A 19,975-nucleotide genomic window follows, 5' to 3' on the forward strand; every position below is an offset into this window, starting at 1 on the left:
TCAGAGTATTTTATACAGATTCAGATGTTCCTCTTTTAACAAGTTTCATTCTTACAAATTTCAGAGGATTTTAAGGAACAATTGTTAAACTTTAAAGACAGAAGAACACGTTACTTGCATACAGAATGCCTGCTCCGGAACTAGCCATCTAGCACATATTCTATTTATGAAAACCGCAAAACTTAAATGTTAGAATAAAAGAATAAAAGTACATATTGAAATGTCTCTACAGAGACCTATGTTATATAAAATGGAATCCTAGATCTAAAATGGAGTAGATAATGTCAGACATATAATATTCCATTATTTCACATTCCTTACATCCCTCCTCTGATCCCAAAGAATGTTTACTTTCTTGGGATCACTCACTATACCAAATTTGGTTCGCCATCTAAATGGTATGAATCTTTTCCTTACTATGACTAATTTTGGGTCTTGGCCTTTTCCTATCTTATGTATCAACCTGGGGTGAAGTAGCAAACCACAAAAGCGGTCACCACAAACAGTATAAGCAATAGTCCACAATATTTCCCTCCTTGTATCGTTCTATTGTACACCTGATTGGCAGTTAAGTGCTGGTTTTCCCGGACCCTTGCTCTATGGAGGGAGCCATCAGGGTCTCTAGCTTTGCGTCCTCCTTGTTCTTGAGCCCTCGCTCCAAGAGGGGAGCCATCGGGGCTTCTAGCTTTGTGTCCTCCTTGTTCTTGAGCCCTCGCTCCAAGGGGGGAGCCATCGGGGCTTCTGGGGTCTTTATCTTCAAGGGACCTTTTCCACCGTATATGGACCTTGGTAAATGGGGCCTGTCTTTCTCCTCACGGCCAATTGCTTAACCAATACCTCATCTCAGGTATAAAGGGGTGAGTTGGATCTGTGGAAAGAGGAGAAAGGGTGACAGCAACTCCTTCTTGGGTATGTTGGATAGTACTCACCAGATGTTTCATCCAAGTCTCCTGTTGAGAAAACAAATCATTATCCTTTCCTACACTATTCTCAGCTGTAGGATGTCCCATGAGTATCTCAAAAGGGGAATACCCTCTAGAATTAGGAGTGACCCTTATCTGGTAAAGTACACCTGGAGGATAATGTTTCTATTCATTCGTTCCACAATTACCAAAAGATATTTTACATTTCCTTTCTGTTTTGGCATATGTGTAAAGTTTATTTGTAAGTCTGTAAGAGGTCCTAATGGAGGGGGCAAATCATGTGCAGGGATAGTATCCGCTGCTTGTTTGGTTACTTTGTCAGCAAGTGCATTGCCAAGTGCTTCCGTGGTCCTACTCGTAGTATGAGCTTTCACTTTAATCACTGCAATTGCTTTAGGCAGGTGTATGGCATCTAGTAATGTTTCAATAAGGGTTTGCAAACAGCTGACAGGCACGTATTAAAGCAGTAAGTTCAGCCTCTTGCGCAGATTTTGCGACTAAGGGTTTTGATTCATGAATAATGTCAGGAAGTTGGACAACTGCATAACCAGTACGGTAGGTTTTATCATCGGGACGTGTACAGCTACCGTCCACATATATGTCAATGCCCCCTTCTAGGGGTTTCTCCTTTAAATCAGCTCCTGGGGAGGTTGTTTGGGAAATTAGGTCTTCGCAATTATGCTCGGGCACTGGCTCTGATTAAGGCATTAGTTTTAATGAGGGAGTGCAGAAACCGTACTATAGGAGTAGTGGATGGACAAGTTTTCATCTCTAAATTTTGTGTGTTTAAGAGAATTATCTCGTACCCACTTAACCTTTGAGCTGTCATATGTTGCGTGTTCATGTTTTGCATCAGTTGTGTGACACTGTGAGTTGTGAAAAGGGTCATGGGTGATGCCAGAACAAGTTTCTCTGCCGCCTGTACTGCTAAGGCACAGGCGGCCAGTGCTTGAAGACAAGCGGGCATACCCTGAACCTGAAGAGGCAGTTTTTTTTTTTTTTTTTTTTTTTTTTTTAGAAATATACGTTACAGGTCTTTGCTTACCACCATGCTCCTGAGTCAGAACAGCAGCCATGGTATTCCCCACAACGAGACAATACAGTGAAAAAGGCCTACCATGTTGTATCAGCCCCAAAGCGGGTGCATTACAAAGTGAACGCACCAGTGTGTCATAGGCAGTGACCATCTCATGGGTCCAGTTAATTTGTTTGGGGGCTGTGGCGAGTGTAGCCTTCCTAAGGACTGAGTCATGAAATGAACAGTCTGGAATCCATTGCCTACAGTACACTATTGAGCCTAGGAAAGACAGCAGTGAGCGCTTGTCGCTCGGTCTGCTCAGTGCCGATATGGCCTCTACTCTGGCAGGGGATACCAGCCTGGCACCTTCCGAGATGACCGCTCCCAAGTATTCCACCCGAGACGAGCACCACTGCACCTTCTTGAAAGACGCTAAGTGACCCTTGTCAGCGAGGTGGTCTAACAGATGCACAGAGTCATTACTACAGCCAGTTTCCGTCCCATTTCCTATTAGAAGATCGTCCACGTATTGGATCAGAACTGAACCATGTTCAGGCACCCAGTCAGTCAGGGATTGATTTAACACCATGCTGAAGGCGGCCGGACTATCCACAAAGCCCTGCAGTAACCTGGTCCATGTCAGTCGGTCGCGTTTCCATGAAAAACTAAAGAGGGGCTGACTAGCAGCATCAACGGGCACACTAAAAAATACATTGGCAAGGTCTATCACCGTATACCATTTATGTTCTGGTGTCAGAGGAGCAAAGATGGTGCTAATATCTGCAACGAGGGGAGGTAGAGGTATAATGCATTTGTTCAAGGGTCTTAAATCTTGTACCAAGCGCCATGTTCCGTTTGCCTTTCTTACGGGGTTAATGGGTGTGTTCCAAGGACTGATGACTGGAGTCAGTATGCCCTTTTGTAAAAATAATTCTATCTGTGGGTCTATACCATTCAACTTCTCCTCAGACAGGGGATATTGTTTCTGAAAAATGGGGAGACATCCCTGTCTGATTGTCGGCCGGTAGGGTGTGCAATTTAGGAAACCCACAGAATCTTTGGACTCTGCCCATATTTTATGCTGACCTACTGGTGGGGGTAGAGCCACAAAGAAAGATCTGATGTCCACCCGTTTCTGCACTGACACATCACAGTCTGGTGATTTAACTGACACGGTGCCATTGGGCTCAAAAATTATTTTGATCCGTAATTTGGACAGTAAGTCTCTACCAGCTAGAGAGACTGGGCAAGTAAGTAACAGAGCAAAACTGCATTTACATAGGAACTTGACATCTTGGTTACAGATTTCTAAGTCTGATGTTATGTCATGTGGTGTTGGTATCCCATTAATTCCCTGTGTCAACCGGAACGGAGGTGTCTTCCCCCTCTACAACAAGGTTTCAAGTAGGTAAAGCCTGCCAAATGCCAGAACAAGAGCAAAGAACTAAGGACGGGACTGAGATTGTGCCTGTTGGTTCCACTGTGGGTACTGGGCTATCTGTCTATTGTCATTCCAGTTAGGGTTTTGACCTCTATAAGCTCCCCTGTTTCCCTTTTTACATCAATGACTTTGTCTCCCTTGTGGGCAGTTAGCCCTCCAGTGGCCAAAGCCACCACAATGGAAACATGCTTGATCATTTTGTGGGCCCTGGCGAGGGTATGGCACAGAGCGTGGAGGATACTGATTATCACTAGGATACTGATTCTGTTGTTGGTAGGGCATTTGTGCCGCCAACAGGGGTGTTTCCTCCAGCATGGGCTCTCCCGTTAAAGCTGGGAACAATCCTCCTTTTGCCTCAAAAAGACCTGTTAAAGTCTATGGGACTCGAACATTTGAAATCTAAAGTGCTAATATTTCCTCCTCATCCCTCCTAAGTTTTTTCCTAAGATTACTCATTTCCCGGGCTTGCTCATCAAGAGTTTGTTTATGCTCACTCATTTGTTCACGTTTTAATCTTATTTCTCTATGCTGTTCTTGGATGCGTCTCGATTCTTCTATCTCCTCTAAGTCCCTTTGCAACTCCCCATTGCCGTTTTTGCTGGTCAGTTGCAGAGCCATAGGCCATGATTGCAACTTGAGGATTTGAAAGAACGGGGTATAATTTTCTGCGAGGAGCTTCCTCTTTAACAAAAACATAGGATGGTGGAGTTGGCGCGGTTGGAACTGGGGGTGGGCGCCTGGTATAAGGTGGAGGAACCTCCCTAGGAAGGGCAGTACCTTGGTCCAACTCCGCATATTTCTTTTCATATTTTTCCACTAAAGGCCTCCACTTCTTACAACATTTTTTTTATATACTCCGTATCCCAATCTCCTGGTGGATATATGTTCTTTCCTATTCCACACATCTTCTCTACCTCATACCCTATTCACAGGACCCACTGGACTGTATCCTGACATATGCAATTGATGGCTTCGTTTCATTATCAAATCCCAAAAAGGATCACAATATACAATTGGTATTTCATTCTTAACAAACTCTATAGGGGAGGGTTGCTTCAGCTTACCTTCTGAACACTCCTTCCCAAATTTATTACCCATGTCGGTACTCTGTATTTCAAGTCCTCCTTAAAATATTTGGGACACTGGTAAAGAAAAGGGACAGACAACTAAAGTTTGTCCTGTCCTTTGCACAATCTCCTTCACTTCGTCCGGGGACAGGCCTTCTCTAAGACCTTCCTGCGGGGTGAACGGTATTTGATTGTATATATATTTACTCGGTGCACTCTAGTGCAGGGGGACTGTTTTTTTTTTGGAATTAAGCGGGTAAAATCTCCTGTTGCCTAGTTGGGTTGGACTTCTATGTCCTCCCGGCCATACAGAGATTAGGGATAACTTTGACCCGTCTGCCAAGAAAGTTAAACCTGTTTTGCACTCACTACAGGAAGTCTTTGGCACAGAGTATGACATGCAATCACTTGTCACAAAAACAACAACCATCAATCTTATATTATACAATACATTGTGTTCTATATCAATCAAAAGGTTGTAACAGATTAAATCACATGAATTTCAGACAATACAAAACAAGAAATGAGCTCTTTTGTACTTGGGGCTCCACTCTGTCCGTCCTTCTTCAGGGAGCAATCTGCTGCTACCCTGAAATATTCTTGTTTATAGTCAGACAAACCCGTCGACTCATTAGTTTATAGTCAGACACTCCGTCGGACTCATTAGTTTATAGTCAGACACTCCGTCGGACTCTCCCTATCCTTTATAACCGCAACCTCTGCAATACGCACAACAGAATTTTAAAACTAAAAATTAAAATTATCCGAGGTTCTACTGAGCCAGGCAAAGAACACAAAAACACCCAAATGTAAAATTCGAGAATACGTGTGGCCTTACCTGGTCAATCAGTACCCCGCTTCCTGGTACCAGTTCTGTTAGGTTCGGTTCTGGTTCTGTTGCCTAGGCTGGACCTTGGACAGTTGGATATTTTAACCCCCACACCGGTCGGTCAATTTATAACACAGACACGATATATGCTGTATTAGAGATTGCAAATTGTCTATATTGTTCAGAGTATTTTATACAGATTCAGATGTTCCTCTTTTAACAAGTTTCATTCTTACAAATTTCAGAGGATTTTAAGGAACAATTGTTAAACTTTAAAGACAGAAGAACACGTTACTTGCATACAGAATGCCTGCTCCGGAACTAGCCATCTAGCACATATTCTATTTATGAAAACCGCAAAACTTAAATGTTAGAATAAAAGAATAAAAGTACATATTGAAATGTCTCTACAGAGACCTATGTTATATAAAATGGAATCCTAGATCTAAAATGGAGTAGATAATGTCAGACATATAATATTCCATTATTTCACATTCCTTACAACCAGGATTTGCTTTTAGCTGCTTTTAACTGTTTCTGCTGCAAGTGTTCAATTGTTTGTCTTTTTTTCTCTGACACTTTTTAAACAGCTTTTTTTTTCTTTTTTTCCTTTCTGCTAATTAAGGGGAGTGTTTAATTGTTAACAGGGGAGTGTCTAATTGTTAGCAGGTGAGTATATAAGTGTCTGTAAAAACTCCATAAGAGCTGGCTCCTTGCTGAGATCTGGTGTGGAATTTCTGATCAGAAGTGGAATTTTTTGAATACAAGTGGAAGAGTTAAAAACCAGGAGTTTAAAACAAGAGTTAAGACAGGAGTCTTCTAAAACTGTAAGTATCATCTTAATCTTCATACAAGTAATTATATTGTAACTGGGAAATGAGTGCTAGCAGGGTTGAAGGTTTTGCTCAGTGCACAGCGTGTCACATGTATGCAAAATTGGTGCAACAGCTCCAAGATGGATACCGCTGTGACAGATGTGAGCAGGTTGCCCTTCTGGAAGCTCGTATTAGAGATCTGGAGGAGCAAGTTGCAACACTGGGTAGAAATGACAACCTTGAAAGGGGTCCTCTGCTCGCTGAGCAAGTGGTCAGTAAGGTTGATGTGGAGGGTGGAGGGGCAAGTCAGGATTATCAGATAGGGAGATGGGTTAATGCAGTTAGAGGGAGTGGAAGGGGCGTGAAGAAAGGGAAGGCCAGTCCTGTATTTGTGCATCAAAACAAATTTGCCAAGTTGGGTGATGATGTGGAGGTGGCAAACACAGAGGTGGCAGCCCTAGATGTTACTGCTACCCCTAACAGCCGGGAGAGCAACCCATCTAGTAGAGGTGGGGAGGGGAGTGCAGGTAGGCCTAGACAGTTGGTGGTAATAGGGGATTCTATAATCAGAAGGACTGATAGAATAATTTGTCGCCAGGATCGCTTCAACCAAATGGTTTGCTGTCTCCCTGGTGCCAGGGTTCGGCATGTGGTGGACCGGGTATATAAATTACTGGGAGGGGCTGGGCATGACCCAGCTGTCTTGGTCCACGTTGGAACCAATGACAGTATACATGGAAGGTGGAGGCTCCTTAAGAATCAATTTAAAGAACTAGGCTGCAAGATGAAGGGAAGGACCTCCAAGGTGATATTCTCTGAAATATTGCCTGTGCCATGCGCAACACAGGAAAGGCAGGGGGAGATTAGAGAGCTGAATGCATGGCTAAAGACCTGGTGTAGGAAGGAGGGATTTGGGTTTCTAGAGCACTGGGCTGACTTTTCATTGGGGTGCAACCTATTTGCTAAAGACGGTTTGCACTTGAATGGAAGGGGGTCTGCTGTGCTGGGGGAGAGGTTTATGGGAATGCTGGAGGAGTATTTAAACTAGGATTGAGGGGGAGGGTGAATTAGAATTACATCGAGCAGACAGGTCAGTTAGTGGTCAGACATTAATGGAGAGTGGAATGGGGATAGATGGGGGAAGGGTTATGGCAGGTGACAAGAAAGTTCCCATGTTGCAAACAGCCATTGGAAATAATAGTGTCATTTGTACTACTATAAATTATATGAAAAACACCAGAGAAAAATGTAACAATACATTTAAGTGTTTGTTCACCAATGCCAGAAGTCTGTCAAGCAAAACAGGTGAGCTGGAAGCTCTGGTGCATGAGGAGAGCTATGATGTAATCGATAGTGCTGAAACTTGGCTTCAATCCTCACATGACTGGGCTATTAATATTCCTGGCTATGCTCTCTTTCGGAAAGACAGGGTAAAAAGGAAATGTGGAGGGGTCTGTCTCTATGTGAGAAGTGACCTCAAAGCAAGCGTGAAAGAGAACCTGGTTGATGGAGAGTGTGATGAGGCTGAAGCATTATGGGTGGAACTGCATACAGATGTGCGTAGTTCAAAATTAATCATTGGAGTTTGTTATAAACCACCCAATGTTAATGAGGAGGTGGAGACTCAGCTCCTTGCACAGATGGAAAGGGCTGCAAGGTCTGGGACGGTGATAATAATGGGGGATTTTAACTACCCAGAAATTGACTGGATTAATGGCACTTCTGGGACAGTTAAAGGACAAAAATTTAAAAACCTATTGCAGGACAATTTTATGGTGCACTTTATTGAGGCCCCAACTAGGAATGATGCCCTGTTGGACCTGATAATCTCAAACCATGCAGAGCTTATTACTAATGTTCAGATAAAGGAACACCTGGGTAGCAGTGATCATAACATGATTTCATTTAATGTTAACTATAAGCAAGAAATACATACAGGAAATATTAAAACACTAAATTTTAAGAGAGCAAATTTTCCAAGGATGAGGGCTGCTCTCCAGGACTTGGACTGGGAGGGACTATTGGCACAGCTGAACACAGAACAGAAATGGGAATTCTTCAAAAAGACTGTGTGGAACCTCACTGCAAAGTATGTTTATTATCCATGGGCAATAAGTTTAAAAGGCTAAAAATAAAACCTATGTGGCTCACGGTCAAAGTTAAAAAAGCTATAAACAATAAGAAAGTAGCTTTTAAAAAATATAAAAATGAAGGAACACTAGTGTTGTTTAAAAGTTACAAAGAATATACCAGGATATGCAAAAAGGAAATCAAGGATGCAAAAATTCAAAACGAACGACAGATTGCAAAAGATAGTAGGACAAACCCCAAAAAATTCTTTAAATATATTAATAGTAAAAAGGTGAAGTCTGAGCATGTAGGCCCCTTACAAAATAATCTAGAGTGGGTGACTGGGGACAAAGAGAAGGTAAATTTATTAAATGTTTTCTTCAGCTCTGTGTATACAATGGAGCATGGGGGAGCTCATGTCCAAAATGGGGGTGGGAGTGACACAGCCTCAAATCCACAATGGCTCAAAAGTGATATGGTCCAGAAATATTTAGACAGAATAAAGGTGGATAAAGCACCTGGACCTGATGGCATCCATCCACGGATCCTAGGTGAGTTGAGCTCTGTCATTTCAAAGCCACTGTATCTAATATTTAGGGACTCATTAAAGACAGGAATAGTACCACTGGATTGGCGCAGGGCCAATGTGGTGCCCATATTTAAAAAGGGAACAAAGTCTTTACCAAGTAACTATAGACCTGTTAGTTTAACTTCTATAGTTGGGAAGATACTGGAACGTTTAATAAAAGACCACATGGATGAGTTCTTGCTGGAAAAAAACTATTTAAGCAGCAGACAACATGGATTCATGAAAGACAGAAGTTGTCAGACAAACCTGATTTCCTTTTATGAAGAGGTAAGTAAAACCCTGGACAGAGGCGTGGCTGTGGACGTGATATATTTGGATTTTGCAAAAGCGTTCGATACAGTTCCGCACACACGGCTCATGTGTAAGGTAAGGTCTACAGGATTGGATATATCAGTTTGTAAATGGATAGAAAACTGGCTGAAAGACAGAATTCAGAGAGTCGTGGTTAATGATTCTTACTCTGAATGGTCCAAGGTTATCAGTGGTGTACCCCAAGGTTCAGTGCTGGGACCGTTACTTTTCAATATATTTATAAATGATATTGGGTCTGAGATCAAAAGTAACATTTCTGTCTTTGCAGATGACACCAAGCTATGCAGTGGAATAACGTCCTTGCAGGATGTCTCCAATTTACAAGCCGACCTCAATGCTCTGTCTAATTGGGCGACTAAGTGGCAGATGAGGTTTAATGTAGATAAATGTAAAGTTATGCACTTGGGGGCTAAGAATATGCATGCATCATACATACTAGGGGGAGTACAACTGGGGGGATCTGTAGTGGAGAAGGATCTGGGGGTTTTAGTTGATCATAAGCTCAATAATGGCATGCAATGCCAAGCTGCGGTTTCCAAAGCAAGCAAAGGCCTTTCTTGTATTAGGAGAGGTATGGACTCCAGAGAAAGAGATATAATTTTGCCCCTGTACAAATCATTAGTAAGACCTCATCTGGAATATGCAGTTCAGTTTTGGGCACCAGTTCTCAAAAAGGACATCGGAGAACTGGAGAAAGTGCAGAGAAGGGCAACCAAACTGATAAGAGGCATGGAGGAGCTCAGCTATGAGGAAAGATTAGAGGAACTAAATTTATTCACTCTTGAGAAGAGGAGAATAAGGGGGGATATGATCAACATGTACAAATATATAAGAGGTCCATACAGTGAACTTGGTGTTGAGTTATTCACTTTACGGTCAACACTGAGGACAAGGGGGCACTCTTTACGTCTAGAGGAAAAGAGATTTCACCTCCAAATACGGAAAGGTTTCTTCACAGTAAGAGCTGTGAAAATGTGGAACAGACTCCCTCCAGAGGTGGTTCTGGCCAGCTCAGTAGATTGCTTTAAGAAAGGCCTGGATTCTTTCCTAAATGTACAGAATATAACTGAGTACTAAGATTTGTAGGTAAAGTTGATCCAGGGTAAATCCGATTGCCTCTCGGGGGATCAGGAAGGAATTTTTTCCCCTGCTGTAGCAAATTGGATCATGCTCTGCTGGGGTTTTTTGCCTTCCTCTGGATCAACTGTGGGTATGGAGTTGGGTGTATAGGATTTTACTGTGTTTTTTATTTTGTTTTTTTATTTTTTGTGGTTGAACTGGATGGACTTGTGTCTTTTTTCAACCTGACTAACTATGTAACTATGTAACTATGGTCCGCGGACCGTTTTCATTGGACAGATCCAGTCGTGTGTACGAGGCCTCACAGTCAGCAGTAATTTCCACCAAGCCTCTCTTTAATAGCGGCTTCAGGTTAAGAGTTACGGTATATAGTCTGTAGGGTCCTTTGTCACTACAATGGCCAAATACCTAAAAAATGTGACTACCTGTGTCTGGGATACACAGTCAGGCAGAGCTGCCAGTAAGGTATCCAGCGGTAGGAGAACCGATATGTGCCAATTAATGGTAAGATATCGACACTTTAAAACATGGTTTGATCCTTTGCCATGTTGACAGAAATTATACATTTTAACACCAGGGGGAGAGAGCAGGATGCTGTAGAAATTTGTGGGAGTCTATATTGGGTAACACATCACTCAAAATCTAGCCAATATCCCACTTGAAACAACCAGACTGATCCTGTTATAACCTCTGTTGGGTGATTGACCTCTATGACAATGGTAAACTCAAGGGCATCGACAATCTACGCACGGAAAATAATCTGTCTATGACTAAAACATTCCATCTATTTAGCATTCATCACTACCTGACTACCACACCCTTTCCCCCAATGCTAATCCACTCAGCAGTTTGGGACTTTTATCAGGGTATGTCCAGCGCAACTGAGGGTATATCAATTTCCTACAACTTATTCCAGGATAAAATGCTACTTTTCAAAACGAATACTATCTTATCGCGAGAGAGACTTTCAACTAACTTTCACAACCACCCAAGGGTGCAGTGCGCCCCGTTACTCTTACAACATATTGCACTGTGCAAACTACTGGAAGTTGACATAAAATATAGTTACTAGGTGGTACCTTACACTCTATCATATAGCCCAGTTTTCCCCAACAGGGTCCCCTCGTTGCTAGTGTTGATGTGGCCAAACTGGCAATTTATTTATTACATATTTTGGTCATGTAAAAACCTGAGAAGCTTCTGGAGGAGTCTGTTCCATCTTCTCTCTGATGTCACAGGAATCTTTACTGATCCTAAACTGACCCTTGCTATCCTAAATATAGACATAGATGACTAGCCTCCTAACTTTAGGAAAACAATCTCTTGCATACTACTGATTGCCAGACTTTTCATAAGAAGACATTGGAAGAGAGAGATGACGTTGATCAGAATTCCTCCTAACTGTAAAGTCACACTACACCTTTGAGAAATTATTAGCCATAAGGAATGACTCATTAAAGACCTTCGAAAAGGCTTGGCTCCCGTGGAGACAATGGTTTCCAAAAAATAACTGATGATTGCTATATTTCATTGTCTTATTTTATCTCTTGTATAGCTTTGTAATGTAACAATGGACACTACTTGACCTTGAAATATGACCTTGTTGCTTTTCTCCTCTCCTTTTTTTTTGCATTGCCTGCAGTTGCAGGATTTTATATATTTAATACTTTAACAACTTCAGCTCTAGAAGGTTTACCCCCCCTGACCAGGCCAATATGGCACTGCATTGTTTTAACTGAGAATTGCGCGGTCATACTACACTGTACCCAAATAAAATGTCCTTTTTCCCCACAAATAGAGCTTTCTTTTGGTGGTATTTGATCTCCGTTGTGGTTTTTATTTTTTGCGCTATACACAAAAAAGTTCAACAACTTTGAAAAAAACAATATTTTTTACTTTTTGCTATAAAGCATATCCAATAAAAATGTAATATTTAATTTCCTCATCAGTTTAGTCCAATATGTATTCTGCTACATGTTTTTGGTAAAAAATCCCAATATGTGCATACTAATTAGTTTGCGCAAAAGTTATAGCATCTACAAACTATGGGGTAGATTTATGGACTTTTTCTTTTTTTTTTACTAGTAATGGCGGTAATCAGCGATTTTTAGCGGGACTGCAACATTGTGACACTAATGGGCCGTACATACGACCGAACATGTCTGCTGAAACTGGTCCGCGGACCAGTTTCAGCAGACATGTTCGGTCGTGTGTAGGCCCGAGTGTGCAGGATTCCAGCAAACATTTGCCCGCCGGGCCTTTTCCCAGCGGGCAAATATTCCTGGACTTGTTTTAAAACAGTCCGCTGGAATCCTGCCCGCTCGGACATGTTCGGTCGTCTGTACAGACCTACAGTACATGTCCGAGCGCCCGACATCCCTCGCATGCGTCGAATGACTTTGACGCATGCGTGGAAGCATTTAACTGGCAGGGCCGCCCACGTCGCCGCGTCATCATCGCGGACACGCCCCGCGTATTGTTTACGCGCGGATTTCTGTACAATGGTTAGTACAGTCATCGTACAGAAATCCCCGGGCAGACATTTACGGTGAAAACGGTCCGGCGGACCGGTTTCATCGTACAAGTTTGCCCGTGTATACGCGGCCTAAGTGACACTTTTTGGGGACCAGTGACACAAATACAGTAATAAAAGGGTTAAATGTGTTCCCTGGAAGTGCTTTTTTACTGTGTGGGGGATGGTTTAACTGTAGGAAGACAGAGATCCGTGTTCCTGCTTAGCAGAAACACAAGATCTCTGTCTTCCTTACTAGCAGAATGGCGATCAGCCTTGTTTACATAGGCAGACCGCCATTCTGCCTCTTTCGGAACGATCGTCGGGTTTCCAGCGGATATCGGGTCCACCGGACCCGCTGATTGGTCCAATCAAAATGGGAGCAGGGCTCTGACGGCGCGTGCATACCCCAAAGTCAAAGGAAGAAGTCACGTACAGGTATGTGATTTTGCACTTAAGGGCCACCCTGCCACAGTGTATGTATGTGGGGCAGTCCTTAAGTGGTTAATAAAAATCTTTTGCAACTACAAAAGTTAAAAAAAGGTTGACAATAGTTCGTGGAAATAACAGACTACATGCACCTTGTTCATTCTGTTTTTACTTGTCATTGAGCTCACTCAAGCACACTACACTATTTTGGCATTTTCTGTTTTTGCAGGACTGCTGTATATTCCCTATTGATTCATGATATAGTACAAAATACTACTGTGTGGGGGGAGAGGAATAAATTGTAATGCTTACCTTTTTCTGCACATGTGAAAGTATTTTCCTGTCCATGCTACCAGTTCCCTAATCCGGTTCCATTTGCTTTGCAGTCAGTTCCAACTATCTGACATCACCATGTACAATACAGGGCCAGCAGTTGTGCAGAGTACATGAGGATGGTGAAAAGCCAGCTATATACAGGGAATGACAGACAGTGTAGGAGAGCAAGGAATACGGTAAGTATGTGTACTTAATACTTTCCACCCTAGCCACATGAGCATTTAACCCATGCAGTGTCACTGGAGCCCCACTGCATGTGTAAATTTATCAGGAATTGGGATTTAAGTAAATAAAAGTAAATAAAAAGCCATCCCTGCCTAAATGTAGTCTTTCTCCTAATAAAGTGCAGTGCCAAGCATTTGTATAGCTGAAAACCATTCTCTGAAATGTTTAGTATACAAATTAAAATTTCCCAGTGTGCTTGTAGGTTGTAGAGTATAAATGCAAACTAGAAATATGATAGTGGTGTGCACAAAAGAGGCCTCAAGAATTATAATGACCAATGGAGTCCAAGTGGAAAGCAGAAAGGTATAAAGCTCCCTGCTTTGGCCCCAAACTTAGGCTTGGCAGTGCATTATCTGATATTTTGTAATCTTCATAATCTTTCTATATTTTAATCCTCACCCCCACCAGGTATTTGTAATTATAAATACCTGCAGGCTTGATCCCAACAGCATGGCTTGGTCCCACCCCACTTTCTCCTCACAGGCTGGGATTGACAGCAGCAGGAGCCAGTGAGAAGAAAGAGAGACAGCAGCTCTGATGCTCTCTGACATAACGGTGGATCAAGATCAGGCTCAGGTAAGTATTTAGGGGGGCTGGGGAGGGTAGCAAAAGATGAAAGTTTTTTTTTTTAACCTTAATGCAGATCGTGCATGAATAAATGCATGAATGAACAAAGGTAAAAAAAAGCCCATTAGTCTTTACAACCACTTTCAATATAAAACACATTTGCTTGCTGTAAAAATATCAATGTGTGTTCATATTTTACAAACATAGTAAAGGGAGGGATATATTCAGGTTACTGATAAGATGTTCTCTTTGAACTGTCTAAGTCAGACTAGGGAGAGCAACTGTCTGTGGAACTAACACAGTGTTTTGACAAAGTGCCACATCCCTTTTTTGACAAAGGCTTATACTCATCAAAGCCATCAAAGTGTATTAAAACAGGAATACTTGCAATGGGACTCTGAGACCCATTCTGATAAAGTTTTCAAAAAAGGCAATAATATTTATTTTTAAAACTAAACCATTTAAAAACAATTTAAAAACACAGTGATACTGTATATGTAAAAGCCTAGGCTTACTAAACTAAATAAACAAAAAGAACAATAAATAATAAAATATCTATTCTAATATATAAAATTTAACATTTGGAGTTTGATACCTGGTGAAAGATACAGGCTGCAATCAAATGTCTGAGATTGAAGACTGAAGGATAAAATACATACAATAAATGCACGAGAGGGAATAGGAGGTTTTTAGCTTATGCCCCGTACACACGATTGGTCTTTAGCCTGACCAAACTCACATTGGAATTCCAAAGGAATTCCATCGGAGGAAAAGAGAACATATTCTCCATGTAAACTCCGATGGGCCATACACACGGTCGGAATTTCCGATGGAAAAAGTCTGTCTGACTTTTTTTATTGGAAATTCAGAGCGTGTGTACAAGGCATAAGAGTGTGTAGACCCCCCCAAACCATACTAGGTCAAATTACATTGTATCCAATAAAGGTGGATGTAACAATCAAATGGTAATTTAATGCCACCAAGTGGTAAAATTAAAGTGGTGCAGGCGATCAGTGGAAAAACCAGTGTACTTCAAACTCCTGAAGAAGAACAGGAAAAATTAAATCATCCAATTACTTTATAATAAAACTGACACCCCAGAGCATTTTATACTGTGTTCTGAGAATATTAGTACACATGGGTAAGTAGGGGAAGTGAGATGGATGAAACAAAAATAGCTTGGATGAGAAAAGTTCCAACAGAGTGACATCAGCATCCATTAGGAGGAATGTTTGGCTATAGTGCTGAGCGGTAATCAAAGTTTGATAAAGATTAGGTAGAGTTTTTCAGCTTCAAGAGTAACGCAAGCTTTTCATAAAGGAAAACAAGGTAAGGTCTAGGGGCTGAGCTTTGCCCAGCATTGTTTCATCCCTAAAATGCTGGATCTATGCAAGGGGAGGTCAGGAGATGCACCCGGAGGCTAAGGAAGCATTGGGTTGCGGCGTGTTCACTCTATTGCAAATAAATCAGAAAGTGCATTGTCCCCCAAGTTGGATTTGATCCCCTTTTCTAGAAATGACTCTTTTCTAAGAATGACATCTTGGCCTTACAAGTCCTCTGGGAACCCCAGGAAACAGAAGTTGTTTCTGTGGAGGCAATTATCCAAATTCCTCAGTTTTGCCATGTGATCAGGGAGATCCCTCTGTACTGTACTAAAAGGGTTAACTGTATCCTCCATGTCGCTGAGCATCAGCATTGATACTCTTGTTCTCATCTTTTGCATATCATGTTTGAGCAGTGACAAATTATTATTACTCTGGCATACTTTGCCAGTTCCACTGCTGTTTTGTGAGCTGCTTGGCCAAATTTTACTATATCAACAAACAGAGGCAGCTTAAAGACCTCCAGCAGTACAAGCCAATGTACTGAATTGCCAGGATATGTACAGGATCTGATGGCAAAGAGAGTCCCTGGCAAGTGCTCATTACATCCTTACTGCCATCTGTGCCACTCTTCAGCTTTACATTTGCTTGTAATTGAAAGGTGTTGCCTTAGACAAGGATATTACTATGTCTTGTAGAAGGGACAAAACCGTCAGGAATTTCTATGCTGTTTTAATTCGAAAAGTAAATTAATAGTGCCCTTCTGCACATTTTACTCTTAAATCCCATGTCACCATTACAAGGTCTGAGCAGTTCAGTAGTAGAAATATCTACTACCATATTGCCTCCTGTACTACAAATGCTGTAATGGTACAGCTTGTCCCGCTAACGGCATTTTGAGAAAATACTACAACTTGTTCCTAATTAAGTCTTATGCCCACGCTGCCACACTCAATTCTGTTAACAGCTTTCTATCCTTATACACTTGAACATTTAGAAACAATTACACTCATGCATTAAAGACATTGCTGGTATGATAAAATTAAACTTCTTTTTATTGCTGCCTTTAGGCTAGATGAAGAGTATGTAAACTATATATTTAGAAGTACTGCTCTCTGAAAATAAAGCTGAAAAAGGTGTTTTTACATAATGGTATATGACAATTATTTTACTTCAGTGCACACATAAAGGATAGTTTTCCAGGATACGTAATGGGTAATGTTTCTAACCAATTCAATCATATTGTAATTTAAATAATGTCCCACAGAACTAAAAGTTTGTATTGCAAACCCTCAAGGCTTTTTACCTTAATGCATTCAACAATGCATTACGGGGAAATACCTGTAGTGCAGCACCCCCCCCCCCTCAGAGCACCCCTTTTACTTACCTAAACCCAATCATTTGAGGCGACGGGGATGAGCACAGCAGCTCCAGACACTGTCTTGGGTCCTCATTGGATAGTTTGATAGCTTTAGGAGCCATTGGCTCCGGCTGCTGTCAATCAAATCCAGTGACACGAAATCCAGTGACACGGGAGGCGGGGGTGGAACTGAGTTCTGCCGTCTATGTCAATGGACGAAGCAGCAGGACAAGTGCCACCATGGAAAGCGGCTCTCCATAGGGGCGCTTGAGAAGAGGAGGAGCCAGGAGCGCCGCTGAGGGACCCCATAAGAGTAGGATCAGGGCCACACTTTGCAAAACCCTTGCACAGAGGAGGGAAGTATGGCATGTTTGTCATTAAAAAAAAAAAAAAAAAAACCTTTACAACCCTTTTAAGGGTAAGGCCGTGTACAGACGACCAAACATGTACGATGAAACCGGTCCGCCGGACCGTTTTTTCACCGTACATGTCTGCCTGGGGATTTCTGTATGGTGGCTGTACTCACCATCATACCGAAATCCGCGCGTAAACAATACGCGGGGCGTGTCCACGCCGTCGCCGCGACGATGACGCGGCGACGTGGGCGGCCCTGCCAGTTTAATGCTTCCGCGCATGCGTCAAAGTCATTCGACGCATGCGAGGGATGGCGGGCGCTCGGACATGTACGGTAGGTCTGTACAGACGACCGAACATGTCCAAGCGGACAGGATTCCAGCGGGCTGTTTTAAAACAAGTCCAGAAATATTTGCCCGCTGGAAAAAGGCCCGGCGGACAAATGTACGCTGGAATCCTGTCCGCTCGGGCCTACACACGACCGAACATGTCTGCTGAAACTGGTCCGCGGACCAGTTTCAGCAGACATGTTCGGTCGTGTGTACGGGGGCCTTACCCCCTACTTCTATTTCCAAAGATTTTTTTAATAGCTCTGCAATTTTTTTACCCTTTGATAGGTATGGGAATTTTCCATGAAATTTAAAGACCGGTTCTCTGAACAAGTGAAGTTAAGAATCAGTTTAAAGGCGCGTAGGAACTATTTTGAGTATTGATTTGGAAAATGGAACTATGACTTTGGCTTCAAACCGACTTCTCTTCTGTTCTCTTTGCTACCAAGACCTGTTGCTTCTCCCGGGCGCCACCTGTCTGAAGACACCACCGCAGTGCATCAGCTGTACTCCCGGGTGTTCCTCTGACAAGCATCCTAGTCATAACATCTCTGTAAGCATTTCAGCAGGCGACCCGTGCTACTTTGGGTCTGACTCTTGCTATTGCACCTTCAGGGGAGTCTGGAACTTAGCAGCAAGGGAAGCCCCTCTCCATTGGCCTCCAGCACCAGGTACGTGATACACAGTGACTTCTGTCATCACTACACCACTCCTGGATAGTGACAGTGATATTGGTCAGTGGAAGTTTTCTTTAAAAAAAAAAATATTAAACATTTTTTTCCATAACAAAAAATTAGTACAACAAGTGAGTTCAAGTTGACCATGCATAAACCATTTAAGGTGAAAGTAGTCTTGTCTCATGTGGTAAAAGATCCAAATCTATAACATCGAACAACATGCGGAAGAAGTTCTTTATTTGTTTACTATATAGGATCTTGGTGACCTGCCTGTGTCATTAAAATTCCAAGAGTTCTTAGATCCAATGGAGTTAGTATTCTTTCCCCATTTTTCTGTGAATTTCCTTCAAGCTCTCTGGATTTCTTCCACCAACCAAAGATACACTAATTTGTTAATTGGTTTTGACCTAAATTAGCTCTCGATTGTATATTGGTGTATAACTGTTTTAGGAACGTAGACGGTAAGCTCTGCTGGGACAAGATGTGATGCTACTGGTAATATTTATGCTTTAAACAAAAAATTGCAGAAATATAAAGTACACTGCAATATCATATGAAAATTGTCAATTTTAGGATAATGTATGGGATATATATGTCCATACATAAACTTATTTTCCTTTAGGACTCTACAAGTCAGAAACCATCCAGAAATGTTCTTCATACGCAGTGGCCTATTAGTAGAAAGACCCAGTTAACTGGGTTAATTTGCGAGGCTCTGTTTATTATTACAGCTCTGTGTTTAATCATACTATTGTATGTTATGTTGTTAACTGCTGCTGGGGCTGTCAGACTACAATTGCAGGTCATTAAAAACCTTTATGGCTTACTTTGTCAGTCAATGAAAAGGATTAGTCCATCATATCAAGCGTGTTTTTTACTCTTAATCTAATTAAAGAGACCTAATCATCTTGCAATGATCCCAGCTTGCAGTATTGGAATTTATCCACACTGCCAATCTTCGGAGAGAAATATTGATTTCAGGGTGCATCAGTCACTAGCAACTCAAATAGAGAATTTAATCAAGTTCATTGGAGAATGGGATACAGAACAGACTGTTCTTATAGCCCAGTTCCTTTTTTATTAACTGAAGTTAATGGGGACTCAAGAATATCTAAATATCTTTACTATTCCAAAATGAAAATTTAAAGGGTGAGAGTTCTGAGGAAAAAGTGATTGTCTTGTCCTTTTGAAAACAGGAAAATAAGATACAGTAGCTGTTGTCAATGGTAAAAGAAGACATAAATAGCAATATTAAGCTTACAGAGGTTCTTACCCTTCGCAATTTTACTGAAAAAAAGTGTTTTATTGCAGTTTGTGCCCTCATGGGGAAATGAAGAACTCTCCCCAATATTTGAAATGTAAAACTGGAGAGAGGTTCTAAGCCTTCCCCACCTTAATCCAAATAAAGTATTGACTAAAGTTCAAAAGCAGAAATATCTTGTTAGTGCTGGTATTAAACTACAAAATAAAAACATTATATTGCAACTAACCAATTATTAAACATGGGGGCTCCATTAGTTTTCTTTTTTAGGCTTTTTGCCCCTTATTTTTACCTGTTAATCCAGACATTGGATCTGTTATATTTCAACTTCCTTTAACCACTTAAGCCCCGTAAGAATCAGGCCATTTTTTGTGATACACTACTGCGTCACTTTAACTGACAATTGCGCGGTCGTGCAATGTAGTACCCAAAACAAAATTGATGTCCTTTTCCCCCACA

At 41.7% G+C, this 19,975-nt stretch overlaps 1 long non-coding RNA gene across 1 annotated transcript; it reads right to left on the minus strand.

The window, feature by feature from the left end:
- Positions 1–289: 289 nt before the first annotated feature.
- Positions 290–5,509, minus strand: LOC120935468. The gene is made up of 2 exons (XR_005748506.1): positions 5,288–5,509; positions 290–868 (listed from the first exon to the last, which is right to left on the minus strand). It is a non-coding gene; the product is annotated as an uncharacterized LOC120935468 (long non-coding RNA).
- Between the last annotated feature and the right edge of the window lie 14,466 nt (positions 5,510–19,975).

Source organism: Rana temporaria, chromosome 1, assembly GCF_905171775.1.
Source record: "Rana temporaria chromosome 1, aRanTem1.1, whole genome shotgun sequence".
Lineage (NCBI taxonomy): Eukaryota > Metazoa > Chordata > Amphibia > Anura > Ranidae > Rana > Rana temporaria.